Raw genomic sequence first — 16,560 nt, forward strand, 5'->3', positions numbered from 1 at the left:
TTCCGTCTTAGTTGCCAATGCCAGGAGGTTTGTCATTATTTAACGTCAACAATAATTTTTCTTCATCTCACACACTAACTTTACAAAATTCTAACTTGCAATGCTTTTCTTTCATTATTTGTTTTTTATGCATGAATGCGATGGCTCACTGTTCTTTGTTGGCCCACTTTGCCAATTAAGTAATCATTAAAATAATTGTCATCAAATGGTTGTGATGAAAAAGCCATCTGATAAAAAAATGGAGTTGAATTTGTCTTTCTGCCCATAATTTCATTTAAAGTACTCCAAAGTTTTGTTCCATCATTCTTTATATCATTGAACTTAGCTTCTTAATACAGTTTCTATCAAGGCTCAGGCTAAGAACCAGATGCAGACACATGAGGCGGACAGTACGAGTCTCGGAGTTTATTATAGTACAAGGGGCAGGCAAAAGGTAAGTCAAGACAGGCAAAGAGTCATAATCCTAATCAAAGGGTAAGTCAAGACAGGCAAAGAGTCGTAATCCTAATCAAAAGATAAGTCAAGACAGGCAAAGAGTCGTAATCGTAATCAAAAAAGTAAATCACGACAGGCAAAGAGTCGTAATCCTAATCAAAAGGTAAATCAAGACAGGAAAAGAGTCGTAATCCTAATCAAAGGGTAAATCAAGACAGGCAAAGAGTCGTAATCCTAATCAAAAGATAAGTCAAGACAGGCAAAGAGTCGTAATCCTAATCAAAAAAGTAAATCACGACAGGCAAAGAGTCGTAATCCTAATCAAAAGGTAAATCAAGACAGGCAAAGAGTCGTAATGCTAATAAAAAGGTAAGTCAAGACAGGCAAAGAGTCATAATCCTAATCAAAAGGTAAATCAAGACAGGCAAAGAGTCGTAATCCTAATCAAAAAAGTAAATCAAGACAGGCAAAGAGTCGTAATCCTAATCAAAAGGTAAATCAAGACAGGAAAAGAGTCGTAATCCTAATCAAAGGGTAAATCAAGACAGGCAAAGAGTCGTAATCCTAATCAAAAGATAAGTCAGGACAGTCAAAGAGTCGTAATCCTAATCAAAAAAGTAAATCACGACAGGCAAAGAGTCGTAATCCTAATCAAAAGGTAAATCAAGACAGGCAAAGAGTCGTAATGCTAATAAAAAGGTAAGTCAAGACAGGCAAAGAGTCATAATCCTAATCAAAAGGTAAATCAAGACAGGCAAAGAGTCGTAATCCTAATCAAAAAAGTAAATCAAGACAGGCAAAGAGTCGTAATCCTAATCAAAAGGTAAATCAAGACAGGAAAAGAGTCGTAATCCTAATCAAAGGGTAAATCAAGACAGGCAAAGAGTCGTAATCCTAATCAAAAGATAAGTCAAGACAGGCAAAGAGTCGTAATCCTAATCAAAAAAGTAAATCACGACAGGCAAAGAGTCGTAATCCTAATCAAAAGGTAAATCAAGACAGGCAAAGAGTCGTAATGCTAATAAAAAGGTAAGTCAAGACAGGCAAAGAGTCATAATCCTAATCAAAAGGTAAATCAAGACAGGCAAAGAGTCGTAATCCTAATCAAAAAAGTAAATCAAGACAGGCAAAGAGTCGTAATCCTAATCAAAAGGTAAATCAAGACAGGCAAATAGTCATAATCCTAATCAAAAGGTAAATCAAGACAGGCAAAGAGTCGTAATCCTAATCAAAGTCATGCAGGTACAGGACGGCAGGCAATCGGTAGGTCAAGGCAGACAAAGAGTAGTAATCCAAATCAGAGGCAGACAGGTACAGGACGGCAGGATCAGGACAGGCAGAAAGGTCAGACCTGGGAAGAAAACCATAAACTAGCGCACAGGAACCACGGGAACATGCTGGTAGGACTTGATGGGACAAGACAAACTGGCAACAGACAAACAGATAACGCAGGTATAAATACACAGGGGATAATGGGGGGAGATGGGAGACACCTGGTGGGTGGTGGAGACAAGCACAAAGACAGGTGAAACAGATCAGGGTGTGATAGTCTTATTTTTGTTGAGTCACATAATTTTTCAATTTGCTGTAAGTCAGCCAGTCAGATGTGCAGCCGGACTTATTAGCCACTCCTTTTGCCTCATATCTTTCAACCATACAGTTTTTCAATTCCTCATCAATCCATGGAGCCTTAACAGTTCTAACAGTCAGTTTCCTAACAGGTGCATGTTTATCAATATTTGGAAGAAGCAATTTCATAAATTCATCAAGTGCAGCGTCTGGATGCTCCTTATTAATCACATCAGACTGACAAATGTTTTTTAACATCATCCACATAAGAGTCACAGCAAAATATTTTGTATGAACTCTTATACACTATTTTAGGCCCAGCTTTTGGAACTTTGGCCTTCCTGGATATAGCCACAATGATTTTAACCAATCAACATTCAGGATTAAACCCACCTATTGTATAATCCTGCAACCAAACCCTTCCACTTAAAAATCTCAGGTCAGGAGCTCGGCTCTGCTCTGCTGAATGTGATGCCTGAAGATACTCATAAGAGGGAAAGGCTTGCTGCTTCAAGCAGAATCACATCAATCAATGGACTTTAACACTGTAAACTATACCGATTTCTTTAATGAGGATGATCAAATGCTTCATTAAGAGTGCGAAAGAACCGTGCAGTACATACAGTACATGGGATTGTATCTGGCAAAGTACATACGGGGCAGCGGGGTAGCCTAGTGGTTAGAGCATAGTGGTTAGAGCTAGTAACCGAAAGGTTGCAAGTTCGAATCCCCCAGCTTACAAGGTACAAATCTGTTGTTCTGCCTCTGAACAAGGCAGTTAACCCACTGTTCCTAGGCTCTCATTGAAAATAAGAATTTGTTCTTAACTGAATTGCCTAGTTAAATAAATGTTAAATAAAAAAATATCTCTTCATCTATAACACAATATGGAATGCTAAACAGTGCATCACAGAGGCATGCATTGGTTTAGGACCTATTATAACCTGTCAAGAGTTTTTTGTCACCCTTGGTGAACATAACTCAGAGGAAATACAGAGTATCAGGTGGCATTCTACAAGGTTCGATCCAGTACTGTTCAATTTATATATGTTACCTTGGCAGCTTTATCAGAAAGCACAGCATTGATTTTCACTGCTATGCAGACGATACACAACTTTACCTTTCTGTGCCACCAGAGGATTTTAGCTCAACGGATAAATTATTAGACTGTATTAGTGATTTAAATACTTGGATGGCTCATAACTAGACAAGACTGAGGTACTTATTGTTGGAGCTAAAGCACAGAGGGAGAATCCGGCCACACATTTGAATTCACGGGCAATAAAGACAAAACACCAGGTAAAAAACCTTGGTGTTATTTTAGATTCTGAATTCAATTTCGAATCACACATTAGGAAAGTGACCAAAATAGCTTTTTACAACCTGCGGAACATTGCCAAGGTGTAGAAGTTTCTTTTTCAGGCTGATACAGAGAGACTCATCCTTGCTTTTATTATAAGCAGGCTTAACTACTGTAATTCTCTCCTGTCTGGTCTACCCAAGAAAGCCATTAGTCAACTGCAAAACATTCAGAATGCTGCATCACGGGTACTGACCAAGACCAGATGGAGAGCACACATTACACCGGTGTTAAGGTCTCTGCACTGGCTGCCTGTGAGTTTTAGAATTAATTTTAAGAGTCTTCTATTGGTTTTTAAATCAAGCCACGATTGTGCACCTCAATACATGTCAGACATCCTTTTAAGTTATGTACCCAGTAGGTCCCTTAGGTCCTCTGGCACTGACCTTTTAACTATCCCAAAGCCTAGGACCAAGAGGCATGGAGAGGCAGCCTCTAGTTATTATGCCCTCAGCCTCTGGAATAGCCTGCCAGAGAACCTGAGGGCCGAAACTGTAAATTAAAAACACACCTTTTTAGCTTTGCTTTTCCTTTGTGTTTTATGCGCTTATGTTTCTTGTGTAGTAAATATTTTATAAAAAATAAAAAATAAAAATCTCCTGTAAAGCTCCCGAGTGACGCAGTGGTCTTAGGCACTGCATCTCAGTGCAAGAGGTGTCACTACAGTCCCTGGTTCAAATCCAGGCTGTATCACATCCAGCCATGATTGGGAGTCCCATGGGGCGATGCACAATTGGCCCAGCATCGTCTGGCTTTGTCTGTGGTAGGCCGTCATTGTAAATAAGAATTTGTTCTTAACTGACTTGCCTAGTTAAATTAAAAAATATATATAATTGCGTTGCATTCTATGTCTGAAATGTGCTCTATAAATAAAGCTGATTTGATTTCCTTTTAGCCTTTGCACCACTCTAATAACTATAGCCAGGAGGTTTTAACTCTCTGTGTGTCAGAGTGCAGTAGTACTCTAATAGTATGGTCAGAGGAGAGAGCTGGAAACATAGCTTGAACACTGCTCTAACCGCAGAGCCACCTGGGTGTGCATCCAGACCAGTCCCAAAGGCAGTGGCTGTAGTGATAACAATGTGGTGGGGGAGGCTGTTGAATGACAGTGTAAACGTTATGCATTCTGTGGCTCCGGGGAAGGATATATTGTAAACAGATGATGAGGCGAGTTCCCCATCTGACACGCCGTTTGCAAGCTTTACCCAAAAGGGTGTAAAGGTGGCAAATGTTATGGAGAGAGACAGACAGTGTGAGTGGGGCTACAGCATCGAGGACCTGCTGAATTGTGTGAGCTGAGGCAGTGACGGAGGCTGTGGTTATGAGTGTTGTGTGAGCTGAGGCAGTGACGGAGGCTGTGGTTATGAGTGTTGTGTGAGTTTTGGAGTGTGTATTACTGTTTTTCTCAATTGCTAAAACACTAAAACCCATTGGCTGAACAAAGTTCTCAGTTGCCTGGACTCATTTAGCTAATTATGCAGTCTGTTGTCAATACCTTAAACCATTTCACATGGTAAAACACAATTTGCAGATCTCACTTAGACTTTTCAGCAAAACTCTAAACATATTCTCATTCTCAAAACACATTCTGCACTCTAATGCACATGTCATCCATACTGGTAAACAAGTGGCAACAAATACAAATAGAGAACACATGTAATTGATTGAACACAACCACTCAAAATTGATTTAACCTGTTTCAACCAATATAAGCCAGTTCAGAGAGCAAACAGGTTGTTGAAGGTGGGAAGGAGAAAGTCTGAGAATGGATACTGTAGTACAGTGCATTGTAGGCTGTATACTGTACAATGGACAAATTGTGCTTTCCATTTACAGTTTTTTTTGATTGCTTAAGCACGATTTTCAAAACAGGGCCCGTGTTTTCAAAACACTACACACAATTAGCACAACCACACACCCAATTAGCAAAACACTACAGATCCTTTGCAAAATTAAACCCTCTTGTAAAAACTATACACTTCTTTTTAAAAACCACACTTTGTTACCATATGAAACACACGTTTCACATTACTATACTCTGTTTGCACGAGTTACACTCTGCTGTGATAAACCTAAAACACTTTTAGCACTTCTACTTCCCTTTGATTAGAGTAGGCTACTATCAACAAAGTACAACTATAATGTCAATTCACCAAACACTACACAAGACCAATGTTGCAGACTGAAGAATCTCATTTATTTCTCAACACGCCCAAAATGTTAACGATGGAGATTCATAATACTGTAACCAAACGTCACTTTACGTATTGTAAGATAAAAAGAGAATTTCATCAACATTGCAGGCAATGTTGTCTTTAGCAAGACACCTTGGAAAGAAACGTCTTGAATGACAAATCCATCCTTGCATTGCTGCTACCTCCATCTGGTCACAGGCCTCCTCCATGGCTTGGATGAGGGGTACCTCAGCCTGGAGATGGAGATCATATACCTTCCACCGCCATCCCGAGAAAAACTCTTCTATAGGGTTGAGGAATGGAGTGTATGGTGGAAGATATAGGACGGTGAAATGTGGATGTTGCTGAAACCAGATCTGAACCAGACCAGAGCGGTGGAAAGACACATTGTCCCAGACAACAATGTATTGCATATGATCGATTTGATTTGCTGCTGTTGGTCCAAGAATGTAAGTATGAGTGCTGTGTTGTAAGGGCCCATATGGGCATGGCGGTGGAGGACCCCATTCTGTGTAATGGCTGCACAGAGTGTTATATTACCCCCACGTTGCCCTGGGACATTGACTATAGCCCTGTGGCCAATGATGTTTCTTCCCCTCCTTCGTGTTCTCGTCAGGTTGAACCCAGCCTCATCTACGTAAATGAACTCATGCTGGATCTCCTCTCCATCCATTCGTAAAACTCTCTGAAAAACAATGTCAGGCAAAATTGTGTAGTTCAGTGTAGATCTAGTATACATATTATAGTACAGTAAAATATTATGAGACAGTATGCAAGATCACACTGCTAAAGTGAATACATACCTCTGCATAATCATGCCGCAGTCGTTTCACCCTTTCGGAATTGCGCTCGAAAGGCACTCGATAAATTTGCTTCATTTGAATATGTTTTTTTTTTAGGATGCGTGCCAGTGTTGATGTTGAGACCTGATGGATGTCGTTGAAAATGGCGTGGTTATTGACAATGTTAGCTTGGAGCTGCTTGAGTGTTATAGCATTGTTGGCCAAAACCATGTTTACTATCTCCCTCTCTTGCTGTTCTGTGAACGTAGGAGGCCTTCCCCCTTGTCAGTCCCTGACCCTCAATCCTATGTAGAAAAAAAACAGTATACAATAGTACAGTAATTTCCCAGGAAAAGGTAACAGAAGTGCTGATAGTCCATAGAATACAGTACTGTAAGCAGTTACTGAAACCGAGCAGATACCTATTTTCCAGTCTAAATGTTCTCATCACACTTGCCACTGTATATCGGCTTAGATTTGGCTGTACTCGCAGTCCAGCCTCCCTCAGCGTCAGGCCGTGGTTGACAACGTGGTCAACCAGTGTTGCGCGGATCTCATTTGTCAGATTCGGTCCTCTTTGAGCACCTTCTTGTCGTCTTCCTCCTCGTCTGCCTCCTCCTCGTCCTCCTCGTTCTCCTCGTCCTCCTCGTCCTCCTCGTCCTCTTTCTCTGACACTTTCCATTGTGCTTGAAGGCCGATGAACTCACCTGCTGCTTTTTATAGTGCTAATACACCTGATTGGTGTGTCTACAATTAAGCAAACGAGTGTTTGCACACCTGATGACTGTGTTGAACCAATAGGTTGGAGGGTGTGGTAATCTGACAGTCAGTGCTTTGGTATTGCAAGGATGTGACTTCATGATAGATTTTTGTGTGTAATGTATGTTAAGTGTGTTTAGTGTTTTGCAAATCACTGTGTGTAGAGTTTTGCAACAAGTGTGAGGTTGACAATGTGCAAATATGGGCTGATGTTTTGCTTCTTGAGTGTAAGGTTTTGCTAATAGTGTACTACTTTTAATTTTAGTGTGTAAGCAATCCAAAAAAACTATATTAACAGTACTGACTGCTCAATAAATTTTGACTGGTTGCAGGTTCATATCAACAAAGAACACGAATTACAGTATCACAGAGACAAAGGACAAGTTTGTGAGATGCAGGGTACAGTACTGTAAAAATAGGGGTACAAGCAGGAGGAAGAACAAAACACAACATTGCAAAGAGCAAAGCAGAGTAGTAATTTCTGATCCATTTTGAGCTACTATGATAGAACATGTTTTCGTTCATCAAAAGACAATGACGGAAAAATATGAATATTTTTTTAGATTAAAAATGTATTTCTCCCTGAGAATTGTATGTTTTGAACAATGTGTTTTCTATTTTTCGGTGTATTGTTTACTGACTGCTTGAGAGTGTATATGATTTTGATCACTTTGTTTATGATTTGAGAGCAGTGTTTGATTTTGAACACAGGTAAAACTGTTTTGAGGCGAATGTTTCATTTTGCAAGAGGAGTCAGAGGTTATGTAAATAGTGCTTGAAGACGAGGTTTTGTGTTTAATGTTTTCAGGAAATGGAGCAAGGTTTCAGAAATGGTGTTTTAGCAGTTGAGAAAAACTCTAATGCAAGTGTGTGCAGGGCTGTGAGGACACACCTTATCCAGAAAGCAGGGGAGGGAGAAAGTGTGTTTCTGTGAGATTGGAGATGGAGAGAGAGAGAGAGGTTGTAAGAACTGACTTCTGACAGAGTTCATCGCAATTCAGACCATTTTGCTGGATTGGCAGTCCAATCAGTGCTCCTGGGATAGTTGCAACGATGCACACTCATACACCAAACACACACCAAAACATAAGTCACTGCTCCCCTCATCCCCTTTTCCCCTCACTGAGACAGTCCCCTAGTTGGCCTGCCTAGCAGCAGTGGAATACCCAATGAGGGCAGGGGTGGTGATGGTGGATGTATCTCCACAGTGGAGCTCCTCTTCCTCTCAGTGTGATTCTCCACAGGCCAGGACATACAGAGCCTTCAGAAAGTATTCACACCCCTTACCTTTTCCCACATGTTGTTGTGTTACAGCTTGAATTTAAAATCGATTGAGATTTTGGTTCACTGGCCTACACACAATACCCCATTATGTCAAAGTGAAATTATGGTTTTAGACATTTTTACACACATACTGTACGTAATATGTAAGGTCCCTCAGTTGATTAGTGAATTTAAAACACAGATTGAACCACAGAGATCAAGGAGGTTTTTCAATGCCTCACAAAGAGGGGCGCCTATTGGTAGATGGGTAAAAAAAACACAAAAAGCAGATTGAATATCCCTTTGAACACGCTGAACGTATTAGTTCAAATGTAAGTGGTGTATCAATACACCCAGTCACTAAAAAGATAAAGGCATCCTTCCTAACTGAGTTGCTGGAGAGGAAAGAAACCACTCAGGGATTTCACCATGAGGCCAATGGTGACTTTAAAACAGTTACAAAGTTTAATGGCTGTGATAGAAGAAAACCGAGGACGGATCAACAACATTGTTGTTACTCCACAATACTAACCTACTTGACAGAGCGAAAAGACGGAAGTCTGTACAGAATAAAAAAATATTCCAAAATATGCACCCTGTTTGCAATAAGACACTAAAGTAAAACTGCCAACAAAAAAATATATATGCTTCATGTCCTGAATACAAAGTGTTATGTTTGGGGCAAATTCAACACAACACCTCACTGAGTACCACTCTTCATATTTTCAAGCATGGTGGTGGCTGCATCATGTTATGGGTATGCTTGTCATCGGCAAGGAGAAAGGAGTTTATTAGGATAAAAATAAATGGAATAGAGTTAAGCACAGGCAAAATCCTAGAGGAAAACCTGGTTCAGTCTGATTTCCAACATATACTGGGAGATGAATTCACCTTCCAGCAGAACAATGACCTAAAACACAAGGCAAAAAACACACTGCAGTTGCTTACCAAGTTGACATTGAATGTTCCTAAGTAGCCTAGTTACAGTTTTGACTTAAATCGGCTTGAAAATCTATTGCAAGACTTGAAAATATCTGTCTAGCGATGATCAACAACTAACTTGACAGAGCTTGAAGAATTTTTAAAAGAATAATGTGCAAATATTGTACAATCCAGGTGTGCAAATCTCTTAGAGACTTACCCAGAAAGACTCATAACTGTAATCACTGCCAAAGGTGATTCCGGGGTGTGAATAATTCTGTAAATTACACAACGTGCCGTGTAAGTGCACAGAGTAGAAGACCAAACAAACACATAACAAAACAAAGGGTTGAAACCCAAACAAAAGAGCGAGGAGTACCTTGAATAAATTACACTAGAGCACAATGATTATCACATGGGACAAGACCCGTAATCATGTGCGCAATCCACAAGGGCACGAAAGCCCAGAACACACAGCACAGGTATTCACATACACCAACGGACATAGTAACAATAATCGACATCACCATTGTCACGCCCTGACCTTAGAGATCCTTATTATTCTCTATGTTTGGTTAGGTCAGGGTGTGACTCGGGTGGGAAATTCTATGTTTTGGCCGAGTGTGGTTCCCAATCAGAGGCAGCTGTCAATCGTTGTCTCTGATTGGGGATCATACTTAGACAGCCCTTTTTCCCACCATTATGTTGTGGAATCTTGTTTTCTGTTTAGTGTCTTAGCCTGACAGATCTGTGCACTTTTGTTTTTTGTTTGAGAGTTTTTTAAATAAAAGAATCATGAACACTTTCCATGCTTTGGTCTACTCTTCCTACCACCAACGAAGCCGTTACAACCATGGTGAACAAAGGGCACATATATACAAATACAATCAGTGGGAATAGAGGCCAGGTGTGCTCAATGAAAGTTCCAGAGGGATCTGTGACACTTTTTATTTTACAATTTGTATGATGTCAAATATTAACCACTATCAGGAGCCACCATCAGTAGTACCCACATAATGTATAACTGTCACTTTAGTGTTAGTTTTCTTCTATTTCTAGCCTACATTTAGCATTATTCCGTTCCGTTTACCTTTCTTTCCTCTGTCACATCCGTGTAGTAGTTGTTCCTGAGGGTCTCTAATAATAGTGGATCATATTAAGCTAACGTTGTGCAATAATATGGGACACCTAGCCTATGTGAATCATTATGGAACTCAGACCACTCAGTTCACGACTACTGGACCGTAGGCAAGATTTATAGGACAATTATTCTATCCCTGTTGAATACTTTTTTTCCAACTTCCAATATTTCATGGATTGAACTTGTTCAAAAGTCGTGTGGAAAAATGTGTCTTTTCTGGGGCCTGGAGAATTTCCAGTTCTCAAGACCTGGTCTAGTAAAACTCTGGGTCCTATTTGTAGGCTATGGAAAAAATATGATTATAATAGATAGCACAGATGAGAAGGGAAGCTATGGGGCTGTGTTTTTGTTGTCAGGTCATGTTAATTAAACCCTCCTGGCCTAAGGTGGATCAAAACCGTTCAAACTACCACAAACCTCTTATTATTCATTCTGATTCTGATATCAAAAGAGCCAGAGACAATGACTTTAATGGACAACATACTCTGTAGTGAGAGTGAACTACTTTAGCAGGGTTGAGCATTATATAAAGAATGGTACAATGTCTTTAAATACACGGAACAAAATTATAAATGCAACAATTTTATTGTTTATGCAAACAATTTGACTGGGGTTACAGTTCATATAAAGAAATCAGTCAATGGAAATATATTTATTAGGCCCTAATCTATGGATTTCACATGAAAAGGAATGCAGATATGCATCTGTTGGTCACCGATACCTTAAAAAAAGAAGTAGGGGTGTGGATCAGAAAACCAGTCAGTATCTGGTGTGACCACCATTTGCCTCATGCAGCACAACACATCTCCTTTGCAAAGAGTTGATCAGGCTGTTGATTGTGGCCTGTGGAATGTTGTCCCACTCCTCTTCAATGGCTGTGCGAAGTTGATAGATATTGGCGGGAACTAGAGCATTCTGTTGTACACGTTGATCCAGAGCATCCTAAATATGGTCAATGAGTCACATGTCTGGTGAGTATGCAGGCCATGGAAGAAATGGGACATTTTTAGCTTCCAGGAATTGTGTGCAGATCCTTGCGATATGAGGCCGTGCATTATTATGCTGAAACATGAGATGGTGGCGGATGGATGGCACAACAATGGGCCTCGGGATATCATCACGGTATCACTGTGCATTCAAATTGCTATCGATCAAATGCAATTGTGTTCATTGTCCGTAGCTTATGCCTGCCCATTCCATAACCCCACCGTCACCATCGGGCACTCTGTTCACAACATTGACATCAGCAAACCGCCTGCCCATACAATGCCATGCACGGTACAGTTGAAACCGGGATTCATCCGTGAAGAGCACACTTCTCCAGCATGTCAGTGGCCATCGAATGTGAGCTGAACTGCGGTCAGGTCAAGACCCTGGTGAGAACAACGAGCATGCAGATGAGCTTCCCTGAGACGATTCCGCAGAAGCCGGATGTGGAGGTCCTGGGTCCCGGTTACACGAGGTCTGTGGATGTGAGGCCGATTGGATGAAATGCCAGATTTTCTAAAAACGACATTGGACGTGGCTTATGGTAGAGAGATGAACATTCAATTGTCTGGAAACCGCTCTGGTGGACATTCCTGCTGTCAACATGCCAATTGCACGCTCCCTCAAAACATATGGTGCATTGTGTTGTGTGACAAAACTGCCCATTTTAGAGTGGCCTTTTATTGTCCCCGGCGCAAGTTGCTTCTGTGTAAAGATCATGCTGTTTAACCAGCTACTTGATATGCAACACCTGTCAGGTGGATGGATTATCTTGGCAAATGAGAAATACTCACAAGGATCTAAACACATTGGTGAACAAAATATGAGAAAAATACTATTTTTGTGTGTATGGAACATTTCTGGGATATTTTATTTCTGCTTATGAAACATGGGACTATCACTTTACATATTTCAGTTTATATTTTTGTTCAGTACATACATGCAGTATATACAGTATATACATACACAATTTTATTATTAACAAACTATAGTTTTGGCAAGTCGGTTAGGACATCTACTTTGTGCATGACACAAGTGATTTTTCCAACAATTGTTTACAGACATTTTATTTTATAATTCACTGTATCACATTTTCAGTGGGTCAGAAGTTTACATACACTAAGTTGACTATGCCTTTAAACAGCTTGGAAAATTCCAGAAAATTATGTCATGGCTTTGGAAGCTTCTGATAGGCTAACTGACATAATTTGAGTCAATTGGAGGTGTACCTGTGGATGTATTTCAAGGCCTACCTTCAAACTCAGTGCCTCTTTGCTTGACATCATGGGAAAATCAAAAGAAATCAGCCAAGATCTCAGAAAAAAAATTGTAGACCTCCACATGTATGGTTCATCCTTGGGAGTAATTTCCAAATACCTGAAGGTGCCAAGTTCATCTGTACAAACAATAGTACGCAAGTATAAACACCAGCCGTCATACACATTCTGTCTCCTAGAGATGAACGTACTTCGGTGCGGAAAATGAAAATCAATCCCAGAACAACAGCAAAGGACCTTGTGAAGATGCTGGAGGAAACAGTTACAAAAGTATCTATATCCACCCTAAAACAAGTTCTATATCGACATAACCTGAAAGGTTAGGAAGCCTACAAACCTGAATCAGTTACAGCAGCTCTGTCAGGAGGAATGGGCCAAAATTCACCCAACTTATTGTGGAAAGCTTGTGGAAGGCTACCTGAAATGTTTGACCCAAGTTAAATAATTTAAAGGCAATGCTACCAAATACTAATTGAGTGTATGTAAATGTCTGACCCACTGGGAATGTGGTGAAAGAAATAAAAGCTGAAATAAATCATTCTCTCTACTATTATTCTGACATTTCACATTCTTAAAGTAAAGTGGTGATCCTAACTGACCTAAGACCAGGAATTTTTACTAGGATAAATGTCAGGAGTTGTGAAAAACTGAGTTTAAATGTATTTGGCTAAGGTGTATGTAAACGTCCAACTTCAACTGTATATACACTACCATTCAAAAGTTTGTGGTGACTTAGAAATGTCCTTGTTTTGAGAGAAAAGCACATTTTTGTCCATTGTTAATGTTGTAAATGAGTATTGTCACTGTAAACGGCTGATTTTTAATGGAATATCTACACAGAAGTACAGAGGCCCATTATCAGCTACTATCACTCCTGTGTTCCAATGGCACATTGTGTTAGCTCATTTTAAAAGGCTAATTGATAATTAGAAAACCATTTTGTAATTATGTTAGCACAGCTGAACATTTTTGTTTCTGATTAAGGAAGCAATTAAACTGGACTTTAGACTAGTTGAGTATCTGGTGCATCAGCATTTGTAGGTTCGATTACAGGCTCAAAATGGACAGAAACAAATAACTTTCTTCTAAAACTCGTCAGTCTATTCTTGTTCTAAGAAATGGCTATTCCATGTGAGAAAATGCCAATAAACTGAAGATCCAGTAAAACCCTGTGTACTACTCCCTTCACAGAACAGTGCAAACTGGCTCTAACCAGAATATAAATAGAAGTGGGAGGCCCCGGTGCCCAACTGAGCAAGAGAACAAGTACATTAGAGTGTCTAGTTTGAGAAACAGACGCCTCACAAGTCCTCAACTGGCAGCTTCATTAAATAGTATCCGCAAAAAAACACTCAAAAAACACTCAATATCAACAGTGAAGAGGCGACTCCGGGATGCTGGCCTTCTAGGCAGAGTTGCAAAGAAAAAAACATATCTCAGACTGGCCAATAAAAGATTAAGATGGGCAAAAAAAACACAGGCATTGGACAGAGGAACTATGCCTAGAAGGCCAGCATCCTGGAATTGCATCTTCACTGTTGACGTTGAGATGGGGTTTTGCGGGTACTATTGATGTTGAGCCATGACCAGCTTTAAAAATGCACTTCATGGCTACCAATGTGAGTGCTGCAGGTGGTAATCATTTAGGCAGGTTTACCTTCACTTTCTTGGACACGGGGACTGTTGGTCTGCTTGAAACATGTATGTATTACATACTCAGTCAGGGAGAGGTTGAAAATGTCAGTGACGACACTTGCCATCTGGCCCCGCAGCCTTGTGAATGTTGACCTGTTTAAAGGTGTTGCTCACATCAGCTACAAGGAGCGTGATCACACAGCGGATGCTCTCATGCATGCTTCGGTGTTACTTGCCTAGAAGCAAGCATAAAAGGCATTTAGCTTGTCTGGTAGGCTCGCATCACTAGGCAGCTCGCGGCTGGGTTTCCCTTTGTAGCCCGTAATAGTTTGCAAACCCTGCCACATCCGACGAGTGTCAGCATCAGTGTAGTAGGATTCAGTCTTAGTCCTGTATTGACTCTTTGCCTGTTTGATGGTTTGTCTGAGGGCATAGTGGGATTTGAAAGCAGCAGCTGTAGCCTTTAGCTCGGTGTGGATGTTTTCTGTAATCCATGGCTTCTGGTTGGGATATGTACATTCAGACACTGTGGGGACAATGTCGTCGATGCACTTATTGATGAAGCCGGTGACTGAGGCGTATACTCATCAATGCCAGAGAGCTTTGTACGGGTCTCTGTGTGTGGAGTACAGGTGGTCTAGAGTTTTTTTCCCCTCTGGTTGCACATGTGACATGCTGTTAGAAATGAGGTAAAACGGATTTAAGTTTGCCTGTCATAAAGTCTCCGGCCACTTCTGGCTTAGAATGTTATTTTCTGCTTATGGCCTTATACAGCATGTTGAGTGCAGTCTTAGTGCCAGCATCGGTTTGTGGTGGTAAATAGACAGCTACGAAAAATATAGATGAAAATCTCTTTGTGGGTGGTATGGTCTACAACATATCATTAGGTACTCTACCTCAGACAAACAATACCTCGAGACTTCCTTAATATTAGACACCACTCACCCCCAGGGGCAGGGTCAGAGTGCAGAGAGGGGTGGCTGTGTCTCACCTGGTCTATAGAGCCAGTGGAGGGGCTTGATGGGGGGGGGAGCAGGAGTACCTGCTGCACTGATGGTCCGTTTGGGCTGGTCTGGGCCCACACACACTGGAGGGAGGGGTGGGAGCCCTCAGGTCATCTTCAGTCATGTCACTGCTGCAACAGACTGTCAGGGATGGTAAGTATGAGGTCACAGGTTGGGGGAAACAGTCAGTGTTGATAAATGCAGCCCATGCTGCTTTTGTTAAAACCAAGTTAAGCCTGTAAAAAACTGAAGGTATCAGTCAATTAAATTGAGCACTGCAGCAGGAGCACATAGGCCAATGCCCTCTCATCCCATTCTTTCATGATATGTTTCTCATAGCTAGCCCACAATTCCAAGTATGACTAGCTCTTTAATCAGTCCCAGTGGCTCTAAGCTTATCTGTCACCTCTCCCATTAGCCCTCTTTATGTCTGATGCTGTGTAGCGTAGGGCTGCTAAGCACCGATCATGGTTCCACAGGCAGTAGTACGTTAGTCTGGTGAGAGAGAACAGTACTGAGCATCCCCTCACTGGATCTCAGCAGAGCGTACAACTGAAGAACATCGCTAATGAGAACTGACAGACACCATTGTACGTGAGATATGGTATTCATAGCTAATCCTCTTGCCACACTAATCCACAGGCACAATTAATAGCCGCCCAGTGTCCAAGAAATACAAATGCATCTCCACACACACAGATATATTGTATACCTACATGCATTTGCACTTAGTCATTGAAATAGAAAATAGTTACTATAAACACATTGATGTTTTCTCACTGTAACCCGGTAGCATGTTTCTGAATAATGTCATATCTCTTAGTTGTGGCAGCATTGGAATTCCTCCCTGTATTGACACAGATGTGATGGAGCCCGGAGAAGAGGAGAGTAGAGTAGTTGTAGAGAGAAGCTGGGGGAGAACAGGGTCACCCTGGCCCTCTTTCAGAAAGAGATAGACAGAGGGAGATAGATGCTTTGTTGATTTTTAAAAAAAGCTTTTGACTTAATTTGGCATGAGGGTCTGCTATACGAATTGATGGAAAGTGGTGTTGGGGGAAAAACATACAATATTATAAAATCCATGTACACAAACAACAACTGTGCGGTTAAAATTAGCAAAAAAACAAACACATTTATTTTCACAGGGCTGTGGTGTGAGTCAGAGTTTCAGCTTAAGCCCCACCCTTTTCAAAATATACTGTTGACATCGGAAGTTTACATACACCTTAGCT

Source organism: Oncorhynchus kisutch, linkage group LG22 (assembly GCF_002021735.2).
Source record: "Oncorhynchus kisutch isolate 150728-3 linkage group LG22, Okis_V2, whole genome shotgun sequence".
NCBI lineage: Eukaryota > Metazoa > Chordata > Actinopteri > Salmoniformes > Salmonidae > Oncorhynchus > Oncorhynchus kisutch.